The sequence below is a fragment of the Triticum urartu genome, chromosome 1, assembly GCF_003073215.2.
Source record: "Triticum urartu cultivar G1812 chromosome 1, Tu2.1, whole genome shotgun sequence".
NCBI classification, from domain to species: Eukaryota; Viridiplantae; Streptophyta; class Magnoliopsida; order Poales; family Poaceae; genus Triticum; species Triticum urartu.
In genome coordinates, this window is record NC_053022.1 from 360,443,108 (window position 1) to 360,458,993 (window position 15,886).

Sequence of the window (15,886 nt, forward strand, 5' to 3'; positions counted from 1 at the left end):
TTCGGGTCGCGTGGGCGGCGACACCGGCCTCATCGAACGGACTTGGACTCTGGGGAGCTGGGACTATCCCGCCAATGTGGACTTGGAAAACCCATGGCATCCTTTACCCGCCGACGCAGTGCACGAGGCTCCAAGGAGGTTTACCTGGACATACGCATTATCAAGTTAAATGTTGATCATTAGTCTTCGCTCAATGTAATCCGCTGTCTAAGCATGTGGAGACTTCCATGCATGATCTTGCTCTATTGGAGTATCGCACATGAATAAAAGTGTATCCATTTATGGTTTAGTCTAGAATCTTCCATGTATGAATTTTTACTACAGTACTGGTGAAAGAATTACAATGAACCATTTCTTACATCTCCTCTGCCCGCTTGCAAGTCATCTTGATTTAATCCTTCCGTCTAGGTGTATAAGGGCATGGTTAATATTACTTAATAGTATAGCCAACTGTTGACTATAAGAAAGTGCCATGTCATCTGTAGCCAACATGTATAGCAATCGATACTCAAAAACTAATTCTTAAAGATCATTTCTTGCAAAGCACAATAAGTGTTATTTCTTCACAAGTTTTGGATGCAGGTTGAACAGTTGAACGCTTTTGTTTGCAAAATATACCTTTTTATCTATTTGACCCAGATGTTTGTGAGCTCTAGTGATGAAATAATATCCGAAGAAACCTATCGATACCCGTTACACATGAGATGACCCCCACATCCTTTGTCAAAATAAACAACTCCCCGATCAATGCATTTCACTCTTCGGTGCAACGCACGGGCACCTTACTACTATAGATTAGTACGACCAAAAATTGAACTAACATTATATATAGTACGATAAATGCTGATGCATGTCACCTAAAATTATATCATTCAAAACTATGTTCAAATACGAATCCAACGATATAGTTTTTGTTGACATGCACTAACATTTTGTCAGTTAAATCTTCAGTCAAATTCAATGGGGGACTAATAAACCACGACCGATGTAGTAAAAGTGTAGAGGGCGGTGCTGCACGGGAGTGTCACCTCTCACCCCACTCATGGCGCGGCAGTAAAGCTGTCATATCACAAAACCAAACCACTCCCAGTAATAAGTGGCCTGGTAAAATAAACTGACAAGCAACCATCACATCCCTCCGTCTTTTTTGCATTTCATCTCTCTGCATTTACTTTCTCCGTTTCATCGCGCACACTCGATCCCTAGATACTACTCCTAGGGCCAGTTCTTTTGGCGGCTTCCCCAGCTTTTCCCACAATAAGGTGCCTCACTCATTTATTTGGGCTTCTAAACTACTACTCCGTCCTGGTTTATTCCTCACCATTGTAATTTGTGCTAAATTTTGACCAAAGATTTAACTGGTTTATTCCTCACCATTGTAATCCCTCCGTCTAGGTGTGTAAGTCATCTTACGAAATCCAGATAATCCCAAAACACTTAGGCGCGGTGCATTAACTTCTACCTCGTTTCTTGTTTCTTGACATATCAACCAATAAGAGATAAAGAGTGTGCATGCTTTTAATGACTTGAGATATCAAACACGACATGCAGTGGTTAGTTCATTGCATGCAATACTATTAATTAGCAAATAAACATTGATGTTTCTCGTTTTCTCCTCCTCCTTGGTCACGGTGCATAGCCTAAGATGAGTTACTCACCAACACGGATGGAGTAGTGCATGTGACATGCACTAACATTTCATTAGTTAAATTTATGATCAAATTTTGACACAGATTACAATGGGGACCAATAAACCAGGACGGAGGTAGTAGTTATGGGATTACTAATCTAGAAGCCTAAAAGAACTGGCCCCTGGTACTCCTACTACTAGTAGTACTCAAGTTGGAATTCCAATTGCACGGCACAACTTGTTAGGCAAAAGATTCGATACAGGGTGTAGGAAGCGGTTTGGGAATTTGCATGCCTTTCCAACCAGTGAGATACTCCGTACAAAGTACGACAGAGAAATAACCACAGAGAAGGAAGCTAAAAGTAAACAATCAAACGAGCATTTTTGCATTTATTTTGCATTGAATCGTTTCACAAGCTTGACTAGTGCTGTTTTTCTACTTTTACAAAAACCGCATCGTAATGTTAAAACGTGCATTTGCACGTACTAAGTGATAGTAGTATTCCCTCCGTCTAGGTGTATAAGTCTTCCCTCCTTCTTGGTCACGGTGCACAACCAAAGATGACTTATTAACCTGGACAGAGGGAGTAGCACAGTCTGCAAGCATATATCGAGAGAGACGTGTAGTGCGATAGTATATAGTAAAGTTTGTGCTATATGCACGTACTTGCAAAATGCGTATGAATGCACAAGGTTTCCAAACTTTCCCTTTTACGTACTTAATTAAGGACGCTAAAAATTCCTGAACATTCGGGATTAATCATTTGCGTCCCAAAACTAATGAGATCTCCTTACGAAACAAAAATTATACTCCTCCTAAAAGCCACGGCGCTCGCAGGAGCGCTTGCGGCGCGCCACGAGTGCCCTGGTGCGCGGCCGTTTCCCAACGCGCCGATACAACGCCTCTTCCTCAGCCTCATAACTCGCGAGGTGCTGATTGGCGGCTTGCCGGCGGGCGAGCGCGATCTCACCGGTGTGGTGATCCGGCGCCAACATGTACTCCTCCTCGCTGGAAGCGTGCACCCGGTCCATGTACAGCCAAGCGTAGATGAGGCGCTTGGGCCTGACTGCACTCAGGGCGTCGGCACGGGCGTCCTCCGCCACCGTCACGGCCCTCGCACGAGCCTTCTGCCAAAGAGCCAATTGCCTGACTCTCTCGGACGCGACATAGGCCTCCCAGGCAGCTTGTTCCGCGGTGCGCTTCTCTTCCTCGGCCTTCTTCTCCGCCTCTATTTTGGCGCGCTCTGCTGGAGGCAAAGCCTCCCACAAGGCGACATCCATTTCTTTCCAAAGCTCCTCAAGGCTGGGGGGCTCGGCGGGCGGCGCGGCGTTCTCCTCGTAGCGGGGAGCCGACGCGTCCTCCGGCGCGCGTGCTGGCGAGATTGGGAACGCCGACGCGTCCACCTCGATGCATCGCGGCGAGGAGCGGAATGCCGACGCGTCCTCCTCGACTAGTGGCGGCGGGGTACGGAACGCCAACACATCGCGTCGCGATGAGGAGCGGAACGCCGACGCATCCTCCTCGACTAGTGGCGGCGAGGAACGGAACGGCGATGCGTCGCATAGCGGCGAGGAGCGGAACACCGACGCGTCCTCCTCGACTAGTGGCGGCGAGGAACGGAACGGCGACGCATGACCGCCCGCGTGGTGCAGCGAGGGGCTCCTAGGGCTTGGGAGGGGCGATGCCATGGTGGTCGACGTGAGAGGGAGGGGGAGGAGATAGCGATGAACGTGAACGTGAGGGGGAGGATATAGCGATGTCGTGGGAGGCGCAGTATTTATAGCGAGCAATGGCACACTTACGTAAGATATGGACTGAGCTGCACTGACTTAACTGCAGGTCCAGTTGCGTCACTAACATTTTGGCCAGACCCCTGTTGGGCCCATATGTCAGTGACCCAATGCACCTGCAGTTAAGTAACAGCTACGTGGGCATATTTGTTGGAGTAAATTACGGGGGAGCAAAGGGGTGGAAATATTGCTGGTCACAACGGATTGGACGAGCGTGGGGGAGGAGAGTCATGCATGCAGATTTTTTCACACGGGCTTCCTGCATGTATGGGGAACGGTGCATAATAAGTCATCTTGCATGCCGGGCTAGGTATAGTCTCAAGTCATTAAAAACATACACGCCCCACACATGTTCATATTTCAAGGTGCACTAAATTATTGCATGCGATGATTAAGGCTGGCCATAATGGTGGTATCTTAGCTGGTATCATGCACACGGGAATAGCAAACATGCTGATGTGGCAAAGAATTAAAGAAGAGAGGGGGTTAGAGTAACTAGTGTTCATGCATGCATTGGTAAACACATTTTTTTGGTAGCGTCTCTTGCATCGGGGGACTATGATAGGTCTGCTATGCGTGACCTGAAGATGAAAGCGTTGAGCATCTCGAAGTTGATCAACAATCTTCAATTGTCAAAGATTAGCCGTTCGGACAATAAGGTGGCACACTTAATCGCTAAGTATAGCTTTGACAATAGATTAGATGGTATTCTTGTAAATAACGTACCGCCCTGTGTGGTGAATATTGTATCGAATGAGTGTACTGGTGTGGCTGGTTAATTAATATAAGGTGGTGTTCAAAAAAAGTATAAATTTGGTCAAACACTTTGCAAACGGTTGACAGGAGTAAAAAGGACCAGAGGGAGTATCATGCATGCGGAGTAGGCAAAAAAATTGCTTGTCTAAAAAGGCAAAAAAATTGCTCATTTATAGCCGGTCGAAGTCTCAAAGGGCGCGACCGCGCGAGGGAGGCGAAGGTCGTGGGAGGCGTGACGTTTGACGGAATTAAGTGAAGTTACATCCACGCGCTGGCATGGCGTGCGAACAGGCAGAAGCTATACTGTCAGGCCTATGATATGGGTCTAGTAGACATGACATCTAGTGGGTCCCGCATAGTTCTTGAGAACTCTTTGGGGGCTTGCAGCCGTTTATCCACCGGGCAAGCCAGCAACCCCACGCCGTTCGCATGCCCTACTCGTCCCCGTCTTCTACCTTACAACAGTTCGCTCCCAGTCATCCCGTCCTTTCACATTAGTTCACTCCCAGTTTTTTTTGCGGGGTACAACAGTTCAACTTCTCCCAACCCTCCTCCAAAATCCATGGCCTCCCAAATCTCCATGGTCGCCGCTGAGTACCAGGTTAGATCCATCACCAGCAATCAGTTCATCGTCATCTACACACGTGGATCCGAGATGGTGAAAGCATGGCTTGCTCACTTCCTACACATGTTCAACAGTTCAACGGATGAGTGGTTCGCTGGGCTAGATGTTGAGTACACCATAGTCCTGGGACAAGAGAAGGATCTAAAGGACGAAGAGAGGAAGAAGTCCGCCGTGATCCAGGTTTGCGTACATAACGTTTGCTTGGTCTACCACATATGCCATGCCGATGTTGAGTGCCAGGATTTTAAGAACTTCCTCAAGGACAAAAGAGTGAAATTCATTACTGTAGGCTTTAAAAACGATAGGGATGTCCTGCGTCAGATAGGTCTCGTTGTAGGCCAGCCCTTCGATCTCCAGAAGGCAAGCCTGGTGTCCTCCTCTCAACCTTCAATGCTGACCCTGGCAGCAGCCATGATTGATCCTTCGTACGCTAAACTGAAGAAACTCATCATGAGTTTCATCATGCATGGGAGTCGAAGACATTAGATGAAGATCATATGTTGTACGCAGCAATGGATGCCTACCTTTGTTTAAATATCTACCAGGGTTGGATGAAGAAGCAGAGCCCAGTGTCCAGTTCAAGCAAAGAAGCGTCGGCGAAGAGGAAGAGGAAGAGGGACGAGGATGGAGTCGATGGACTCGGACTCCGAGTAGGTGGCAGTGCCGTCGCTCATGCTGGTTCTACTGCAGTGTCAGGCGGACTAGTTGCTTAGTTTATTTTCAAGGGTGTGTTGCGCTGAGGCCCCAGCAGAACTATGTTTATGTTCTTTCTCGTTATTTGAACTCTTTAGTACGTACAGTAGTACTAGTACTATGTCTTACTACTATTCTTCTTGCAGTTGGTACTACTGCTTGTATCTTCGTATTCCTACTGTACTTAATACGCTCGTACTAGTAGTATAATTTGGGTCAGTCAATTTGTGAAAGAAGTTCGACGGAGCGAAGGAAGAAGACGGCAGAAGAGGTGGAATAAGCCCTTCTAGCCATCCATGTTGCATCAAACGGCTCACATGAGTCGACTGACCCAAATTGCTCCTTCAGATTGCAGGATCCACGTGGCATTCAAGGTCACGAAGGTAGATTCCGCGTCCGCACCCGGTTTGTGGGCTCGACGCACGCGCGACCGGCTTCCGCCGCGACAGCCATCATGCGCGCCTCCTCCGCGCGGGCGGAGACGGCAATGACACGCTAGTTCCTCCTCGACGGTGTGTTGGAGCACGTGCTTGTCCTCCTCTTTGTACGCTACGTGCATAGACGCGGCTCCACCAGCTGCTCGCGTGCTTGGCAGCGCGGTGGCATCGCGAGGAGGGACTGCAGACGACGTGAGCAGGCGAGCCTTCGGCTTCATGGCACATGGATGGCGGCGACACGGCGGTGATGGGCAAGAAATTGTTGGCCGGAGCAGGCGGGCGCCGGCATGCGCAACGGCGGCGGCGGCATATTGATGAGTGCGCGTGTGGGAGCTTACTTTAGTTTTATATATAAGGTTGGTGAAACTTAAAAGAAAACCGTACTAGTACACGTAAACATTAGACTTAGGCAACGCTTTTATTAGTTAGTACCACAGTCACGATACAGAATCCTGTGCAAGGGCGTGAACCGCGGCCACGCGGTCGATCGAACGGCGCGTCACCGTGTCGCGCTTGAAGGACATCCACTGAACCTTTTTGCGTGTGTGAAAACAATCCTCGAATATTACTCAACTTTTTTTTCCTGTGAAAGTTCTTGACGCTGCAATATTTCCATATATTTGAATTTAGCTCCAGTTCGTGTTTATTTGGATTTGAACATTTTAGGTGCGCCCTAGTTTTTTAATACCGATTTTGTGTGTGTGACTGAGAGAGAACGTGTGTATGTGTCCATATGTGTGTTGTGGCGGAAGGGCAATGTGGAGATGGTGTGCGTGTGATACAGACATAGAGAGGTGTGAATGTGCAAATGATCATGCATGAGTGAGACATAGACAGATGCCGATACGTTGTGTATACATGAGAGAACTCTCTTCTAGTTTACTTGTGTGTGTGTGTGAGAGAGAGGAGCATCTATAACACAACAACCATCTCTCTCGATTCGTCCGTCCCTCGCACGGTCGCATGCAACACATGCATCAACGCGCACATTTTGACACGCATCTCATGTATATTACATGTATCCATCTTTCTCATAGACCTAACTTCTTCCTCTCTCTATCTCTCTCTCTCTCTGTCTGTCTCGTTAGGTTTGTCTCCTACTCTCTCGTCCACATACATACAATCTTTCCCGCCCTATCTGCTCCATCTTCAAAAGCTCTCTCTGCATGTTTCATTCACACATTGGGATATGTCAAAATGTTGCTTCTATAATGGCTGATGTAGAGTTATGGTTGTTTTTGTTGCATCCTACAAAGTAATAACTATGAAATGCATTTAGATTCTCATTTGACTGAGATTATGTGAGTTTGAGCATGTTGTGAAGTACTATAGACCTTGTATACATCTTGGGATTCGACAATGATTGTAACTATTGAATTGTATAGACCATTACATTCGAAGTCAATAGCCTAATATATTTATTTCACAATTTCAACAAATGATTAGTTCACTACAAACTAAGAAAACAAATGTGTACTCCCTCCGTTTTTATTTAAGTCCGCGTATTAGCATTGGTCAAAGTCAAGTTTTGTAAACTCTCAGAAAGCTTATAACAAAAAATATTAACATATACAATAACAAATAAATACCATTAGATTCATTATTGAATGTACTTTCACATCATACATATTTGTTATGGTAAATGTTTATATTTTTCTATAAACTTGGTCAAACTTTAGGAAGTTTGACTTCGGTCAAACCTAATATGCAGAGTTTACTACTACTACTCGCTAGTTGCTTAGCCGAATCACTCAACACGCCACACGGGGAGTCCAGTGTCACAAAAATTTTGAGGTCGGCGGGAAAATCTTCCGTGACCTTGATTACCATCATAGCCTTCGGAACAAGCCTACGGATGACGCTTGGTAGGGGGCTGTTTTCATAACTTCAGGTTCACCCTACCCAGCCAACCCCACCCCGACACCCAGAGTAGTACACCTGAATACTCCCCATTTTCTATCCCCACCGCAAAATAGACTTCTCCATGGCACCGCAGCCTTCGTGCTCCTCCCCTTTACATCGGCGCACTCGTCCACCGCAGCGCATCTGCCTCATCGACGACCTCGTACGCCGCACTGGAGCCGGTTCACCGTCGTCGTCGTACAAGGAGCCTCTTCCCCGGCATCGTCTTCCACGGTCTCGGATCTGCTTCCCGGAAGCCGACGCCAAGCGCAGAAGTACCACCGTCGTGGACAATGAACTGACTCCCGTTGTCGACCATGACTCACAGAGGCCGCCTCGACCATCGTTCTCCTCCTTGATTGGTAATGTGTGTATTGAATCACTTAGCAGTACATGCGCAGTTCCAATTTTGTTCATACCTACCCTTCAAATTTCTTGGGTGCTATTGTTCCCGTAAAAGTAATTGGTTATAGCTTCCATTGTCCAACAAAATATCAACTTATAATTGTGCATTGCTCCTGTATCGCGCTGTGCTTGGGTAGGTTTTTCATCTGCAACCAGTAGTGTGGCAAATGATGGAAAGGTTTTTAGAACTAGCAAGATGCCCATGCGTTGCACGCATCAAGATGCATTTGTATGAGTAATATATCTTGTGGGAGAAAAGGACGAACGAGGGAAGGCCTTACACTACAAAAAAATACACTTCCGTGATGATACGTGTTTGTCACAGTAGGTCACTTTTTTTGTCATGCATGTACATCCATGACAAATTTATGACAGAATCAAGATAGTCATACCTGTGCTGTCGTAGAAGTGTTCCATGACATTACCAAAATTATCATCACGGAAGTGTCCACTTCCATGACAATAAATCGCGCATCACAGAAGTGCTTTCGTCAAGGGTGACCGACACGTGGCATCCACCGTAACGGAACATCGTTAAGCTATCGGGTCGGGTTTTGGATCCGATAACCCGTTAACAGCCCTGACCAATGGGGATTTTCCACATGTAAAATCATCATTGGCTAGAGGAAACACGTGTCGGCTCATCATTGGGACAGATGTCATCCACTCACTGGACAGAATGCGCCTATAATACGTCGACACGTGGCACGACCCAACAAGTTTAAATGGGCCGGCCCAACTAAAGGCCCACAAGATTTTGCGGACCATAATGGGCCGGCCCAGCTAAAGGCCCACGAGATTTTGCGAACCATAATGGGCTGGCCCAGCTAAAGGCCCACAAGATTTCGTGGGCCATAATGGGCCGGCCCAGGTCAAGGCCCACAAGATTTTCGTGTGCCATAATAGGCCGGCCCAGGTAAAGGCCCACAAAATTCTTGCGGATCATAATGGGCCGGCCCAGCTAAAGGCCCACGAGATTTCGCCGACATTAATGGGCCGGCCTAGCTGTAGGCCCACAAGATTTTGAGGACCCTAGTAGGCCGGCCCGTTAAGTGGCTGCCATGTTTTGGGCCAAATGCCGGCCCATATTTGATCCGGTCTATTAATGGCCTGCCACGCTCCGGACCTAATAGTGGCCCATATGAGATCCGGCCCGTTAAAAGCCTACCATGTTCTGGGCCAAATTATGGCCCAGATTAGGTCCGGCCCTTTAAGAGGTTTTGGGCCTAATTATGGCCCATATCAGATTTGGCCCGTCAACTGGACACTATGCTTTTGGGCCCACTTGCTAAAGGCCCACTTAGTAATTTGGCCTGATATTAGTTTTGGCCTGTTAAGGGCCCGTTTAACATTTCGGCCCTATATTAATTTCAGCCTGTTAAAAGCCTGTCATATAGTTGGGCCTAACTACGGCCCGGTTTGCATCCGGCCTGCGCGCACCTGATATCTGATTGGGCCAAACAAGGACCGAGACAATTTTTCGGCCTGTTAAAAGCCTGTGATTTGATTCGCACAATCATGGGCCGGGGTTCATTTCGGGCTGCTGCCGGCCCTTGAGCTGTTCGGCACGTTTCAGGCCCAACTTACATCGTGATTGCATGACGGCCCAATTATGTACCGTAATTTTACGGTTTGGCCGGTTTACTGCGAAGACAGGATATATATACAGTAAAATAACTGCAACATCGTGAATAAGAAAAAACCTAGACTATACAATAAAGAAATTACGACATATTACATACATTGGGCATCAAAGTTCGCCACTATGATAATAAAGCACAAGCAGACAGCAGATTACATACACTGGGCATCAAAGATCGCCACCAGTGCAAATAAACACGCGGACAAAATAATATACAAAACCGACAGCACTTCAATAGAGTTAAAGAAAGGTTAGCCCTGCTGCGGAGCTGCAGTGCAAGCAGCTGAGCAAGATGATGAGACTGCACTTGTTCAACACTTATATCTTCCTCACTCTGAAAGATAAACAAGCAGACAGATGACAGGTTTTGCACATAAAAGTATCAGTGCTGACAATTCATCACATTTCTTACTGACGAATAAAGTGACACAGTTTAAAATTGCATTAACACAATATGGTATTGTTCAGGTCAAGACATGGCAGGAAATGACATTGTGAAGGAGTTGGCAGCTTCACGACACCACTGGATTACAGATCAAGAACTCATAAATATCAATGGTTAGTGTGCTGTCAATTTATACCATTTCAGATTGGCAAATAAAGAGACGGTTTAAATAATAGTAGAATGATATGACATTGTTCATAGTTAAGACATTGCAGAATATGACATTGTGCTGTAGTGGGTAGGTTCACCACACCACTGGATTACGAATGAAGAACAGAAGCATACATGCAGTGCAAAAGAAGATCACTTGCTCTGTATAGTTTAATTTACATGGTATGAAGAAGGAAGTTGGTTGTACAACTGAAAACTTAAATTGAGAAAGGACAAAATTTTTGTTTATGAACTACATAATAAACTTTAAACAAGCAATTTGATGCAAACACCGAAATTAAACAGCTGTTGCAGTCATGCCTAACCAAATATATACAACAAAGTTTGAAGGCTTGAGATGGACAAACTTACATTATTGGTGAAGACAGGCTCTATAAAGGCCTTGTCCATGCTGATGGGGGGGGGCAATTCAAGAAGTTTACCACAGAATCTTCTTCAAAAGCATTGCCTTTATTCTACATTTTGTTAAGAGTAAATATAGATGTGATAATATACGAAAAAATGGAGAATATTTAAGATAAGATGAAGAGTGATGCTACATAACCAAGTAGCTATAAATGTAAGTGAAACGATACAAGCAAAAGGTACAGCCAAGAGCAATGCACAGCTAAACTTCTTCAGTACCAACCTTATGGTAAGAGTAAATATAGGTCTGATGTGTAGAAAATGGAGGGCAAAGGAAAATAAGTTGGAGAGTGATGGTACATGAACAAGTACCTGTCATTATAAGTACACTGATAAAGGACAACTTGTACTTATTACAAGAACAATGCAGAGCTAAAAAAACATTGGCATTGGATATATTCTACACTAATGTAACCATTCATACAGATCAGATAATTTGGAGCGAACAATTGATAAGCAAGTTATCATGCATACTGCTGTCACATAATGAACCATGTATGTATGCAAGTACAGTGATACAGGACAACAGGTACTAACAAGAGCAAAGCAGCGGGCAACATATTTGCGATATCCTGCCGTTCTTATCAAACCGGAATTCTTCTTCGAGCAAATTTCCTGCAAAAAGATCCGTAAGGCACATGTGGAAAAGTAGAAGTTCAAATTGTCATGTGATTTCATAGACAGTACCTCATCCTGGGAACGAGACCAGTGCATAAAAAGGTTTTTCCATTCAGTGTCTTCTAAATTTAGCACAGGAGACTTCACCGGAAATTCGTTTATAGACTTGCTATCAAAGTGTGATTTCCTCAGGTAACACCGATACTGCTGCAATGCTTCCTTGAAAAGCACAAGCAAGCTTTGCTCGTCATGACTATCCAGATTGACCCTCGCCTAGTTACAACAATGTAATGTAAATCATTCATGTGTTCAATCAGCAGAAAAAAGGAAAATAATAGCCATGAATAATAGCACTTACACGTAAGTTGGACAGGAAGATGTGAAAATGGTGTTTGTCTTCACAATAATCTTCCCATGATGGGAATATATGCATGTAGTCCCTAACAACATTGAAAGCATTGTCTTTTAAACTGGGAATAAATGGAATGGGGTTCCAATCTGCAGGAATTGACCGTCTCTGCAGTTTGGATAGGTCTTCGGCCAGTGGACTTGCTGTACTTTTTGCTGGAGTGGGATTTTTCTATGGTACAGCTAGTGCTATGGCAAATGAAATCGGTATACCTTTTTGCTGGAGTGCAGGTCCTGTGTGGTGGGGCTAGTGGTGTGGCCAGTGAAGTATGGGTACAGTCTGCTGGAGTCGGTCCTACGTTTTGTGTCACTGGTTGTACAACCAATATAAGTGGGGTGCTGTCTGATTTCTCTGGCACCACCACATTTTTCAAGGACTTTGCTGATGCTCCTTCAGGTTCGGCAATCACCCTCTTCCTTTTTGATGTCTGATGCACAAGAACAGCATTTGAGTGGAAAAACATGGTATGATGATAGATGGAATATGTATTGATAATGGATGGGCATGGCATCTTGACATATATGATGAGTAAACTAAGCAGATGGCGATGCAACAAAGTAAAGAAATGCAAGACAACATATGCAAGATACCCGCAATCAATAAAGCATTGCCAAATTAGAACAGGCACCTTGATGGGTGAACAGGATAGGCCATCTGCCTTTGACTCCTCGAGGTTAGAATAGTCATTAGGATGATATTCTGAACAAGAATCAACAGGTGGGGAGCGTATGAGTTTCATTGCATCCAGAATGGCACTCAATGCCTTGGTGCCAATTTTGTAAGTCATTGCAGTGTTTAGCTTCAAGAGTGGACTGCTGCTAGTGCGACACAAAGCAACTACACAGATCATAGTGTAGATATAACGGGAAAACCTTAAGCATCAGAGTAAAATCAGCAAAGTGGAACTTGCTGGAATATATGTGCTAGTACTGCCGGTATGGCTAGAAAGGCTTCAGATACCAGCTCTCTTCAAGTGAAGGTGTGGTACTATTAATATCAATGTAACTCTCAAAGGCGACACAACTCCCCGCATTTCCTTGCTATTCTTATAGGATTCAAGTGGGCAGGCCACTACAAATCCTATTCCTATGCTTACAAGATCCTACGAATCAAAGAGGCTCAAAGTGTCCATCACAACCGACCGTATAGACCTCTACACTGCGAATGTCCCTGCTCATCTTCAGTACAAGGAACATATTGTACTACTATCATACTCCCTCCATTCCAAAATATAAGTCTTGGTAGAGATTTCCACTATGGATCACATACAGATGTATCCAGGTACATTTTAGAGTGTAGATTCACTCATTTTGCTCCATATGTAGTCCATGGTGGAATCTACACAAAGACTTGTATTTAGGAATGGAGAGAGTACATATTAAAGAAGAACGGAAGAGGAACATGGTAAAGAAGAGCAAGCAGATTTTGGATAATAAAATGTTGGTTGCGCAGTGCCCACACATGATGAACCAGAGCGCATTAAGAATGCAACTCCTAGCTGTCTCTCGACCATTTCAGGCGGTTGGATGAAGATCCTATGTCTCCTAACCCTTCTTCTTCCTTGTCTCTGATTCTTCCCATACAGAACTCCGCACGGGCCGCCGGCCGGTCCACCGGCCCCCACCGCCTGTGTTCCTCGGCCACCCCCACCCCCACCCCACCCCAACCCCCACCCGTGTCGAGTTTTCTTCATTTGGCGAGGCCCCAGAACCACCCGAGCCCTTCGATCGCACCGGCAAAGTCTGGCGAGCTCTGAAAAATCGACTGACCCAATTTTGAAATTTAGTCTACTGTGATTTAACTAGTGTGGAATATAAAAGGGGAAAACCATAAGCATTGCGTGTATGGTGTTGAGCGTGCCATGGCAGATCTGAAGGTGCAAACCGGACAAAGGCAACTTCGCAACCAAGACAAGAAATCAGAGTAAAGCAGTGGCGATCTATTTTCTTGCTGTGATAAATAAGTTGAGCAGATACGAAAGAGTACCGCCTCTGGTGCGGCGCCGTGTACGCATGTGCTGAGAATTTGATGGTGCTGCGGTAGCGATGGCTGTCGGCGGCGTGGAAGCAGATCAAGGAGGGTAGACGGTGGCGGCGGGGCGCGGTGGGGGAGACGGTCGTAGGAGCGGCATCGGCAAGGTGGACGACGGCGGGGATGAAGCAAGAGGACGGGATGCAAGGATCCCAGTCTGAAGCCGTGGATGAGAGAGGTCGATCTCTTGTAATGGACGGCGGCGTCGGGGTATCAACTCTGGCATGGTGGAGGAGGACGGCGGTGGATGGTGTGGCGGACGGCGGCGGACGGAGGAGGGTGGGGTGGAGATGGTGTTTTGGCACCCATGGAGTACAAATGGGGAAAAGGGAGGTAGAGAGGAAGGGGGAACCATGTATTCAGGGCACGCTTGTCTCAAATGCGAGGAAATTTACAAACTTAGCCCCCGTTTCAAATTTCTACTACATCACAGCAACACTAGTCAGTTGGGGATAGGACGGTAATCTCGTATACACCGAATATTTGCCGACGAGAGTTTGTTTTTGGCGCCCACCGTGTATGAATATGAATCGGGGAGGGAGTCGATTTCGGCCGAGGACACACTGTGTTTTGGCGCCCACCGTGTATGAATCCGGGTGAGAGGCGGTTACATCACGTTTGGGTGAAATTACAAACCTACCCCGATCGAAACCTATAGAAATCCAGCATATAGGCTTTGCGTGGCAGGGATAGGCAGCAGTGATTTACATCTCGCAGATTTTGTTTTCGGGCAGTTACTGCGACTTTCCCCGCTTCGTTCAAATTTTGCAGAGTGCATGTTTACCGTGCCAACTCAATTCGAATCCCGTTTGTATTCTATTTTTTTCCGGGCGGGATCCATTTTCAATTGGAATTACGTTCTATATACATCATTTTTTAATATATACTTTCAAAAGCACAACACCATTTATACATAAATATGGTTTACAAATGGCATGATCTCAGATTCATAAGGTTGTATCCATCAATTTGGATTTTCAAATATTTGAAACCACTTTATGTTGAAATCCAATGTATGCATTCCTCGCTAACTGTCTCCAATTAATGTGTGTTTCATGCGGGTTTTTTTACTTCTCAAACATGTATAATGTGTTTCACACATGCAACATATAGTGTAATCCCGTTTAGACATTAATTGCATATAAACCATGCATTGTTTGTAATTGAAGAATCTATGGATCACCAATATTGATAAACTATATAACATTACACGTGTGCCCAAATTCAAATGAATATGCATGTTTGATACACCAATTTGCGTTATGATATTATCGATGTCGTGATCTCCAGTTTAAATATTTGAATCCCCTTTAATCCAGATATTCGTCTCATATAGCTATCACTCATGCTTATATAGGACTATCTCTCTGGACCTATACGCGTTCATCGTCTCTCAGGTATCTCTCGTGCTACCTGTATGTCGACAATGATCTTTTATCTTCGTAACACACTGACGGTACTCTCTCCCTCGACCTTCATCACTCTATCTCTCTCTAAGTATATCTCGCTCCCTGCTATGTGTCTCTAACTATGATTCTCCATGTGGAATCTCTTTCTCTCACACAAACACAAAACTTTGTCTCCCGAGGTCTCATTTCTCTCTACCATTCCCATGTGTGCCACTCGCACACCCCTCATACAGAGATGTCTTTCGCTCCTTAGATATGAGAACCTACGACTCTTCCTCTTCAATATCTCTTTCTCACACACAAACACAAACTCTGTCTCCCAGGATCTCATATTTCTCCATTGTTCTCTTGTATGTCGCTCACACACACCTTCTCTCCCTAGAGATATCTTGCGTTCCCTCGTATGTCTCTCTAGCTATCACTCTCGTTGTGAAATATCTTTCTCTCTCGCAGACACAAAACTCCGTCTCTCTGGATCTCATTTCTCTCTGATATCTGTTTGTATGTGACTCACACG